The 764-nt window shown below is 33.9% G+C and overlaps 1 pseudogene; it reads left to right on the plus strand.

Moving 5' to 3' along the window:
- The first annotated feature begins 285 nt into the window (after positions 1-285).
- LOC118030097 (small nucleolar RNA R71) lies at positions 286-396 on the plus strand (annotated as a pseudogene).
- Positions 397-764: the final 368 nt, after the last annotated feature.

Genomic DNA, 764 nt, shown 5'->3' on the forward strand with positions numbered 1-764 from the left:
TCTAGTGCCTCGACTTTTCTAGCTAAAGATGCAAACTTAGATTGGAGGTCATGATCTTCCCCAAGGTTATACATACCTCCATTAGATGTATGAGGTTGAGTTTTACCCGGTGCCTCATAAGTGCCCGTGTCCTAATTTTGAGCATTTTCAGCTAGCAAGTCTAGGTACTCCATTGCTTCATTAGGGTCTTTATCTTCAAAAGTTCCATTGCACATCAATTCCACCATTTGCCTATCTTTAGGTATTAATCCTTTATAAAAATGTGAAACCAATCTCTATGTTTCAAAACCATGATGAGGGCAAGTATTAATCAAGTCTCGATACCTATCCCAACATTAGTAAAATTTTTCTCCTGGTTTTTGAGTGAAAGTGGTGATTTGTCTTTTGAAAGAGTTTGTTCTGTGAGATAGAAAAAACTTCTTTAAAAATTGTTGTTGCATTTCGTCCCAAGCAGGAATGGATCCTGACCTAAGATTTTGTAGCCATGTTTTAGCTTTATCTTTTAATGAAAAAGGAAAAAGCTTTAATCTAATGGTATTCATGCTACAATTTAAGTCATTATAGGTGTTACAAACTTTTTCAAATTCTCTCAAATGCAAGTATGGATTTTCTAGATCTATGCCATGAAAAGAAGGTAAAAGTTGAATAATGCCCGGCTTAAAATTAAAATGAGATGCATCAGAAGGGAAAACTAAGAAGGTTCCAATCGGATGATTTGTCATTAATAGCTCATTATAAATTATTAACATGATCATATTAATTAT

The sequence above is a fragment of the Populus alba genome, chromosome 11 (genome assembly GCF_005239225.2).
Source record: "Populus alba chromosome 11, ASM523922v2, whole genome shotgun sequence".
In the NCBI taxonomy this organism is placed as follows: domain Eukaryota; kingdom Viridiplantae; phylum Streptophyta; class Magnoliopsida; order Malpighiales; family Salicaceae; genus Populus; species Populus alba.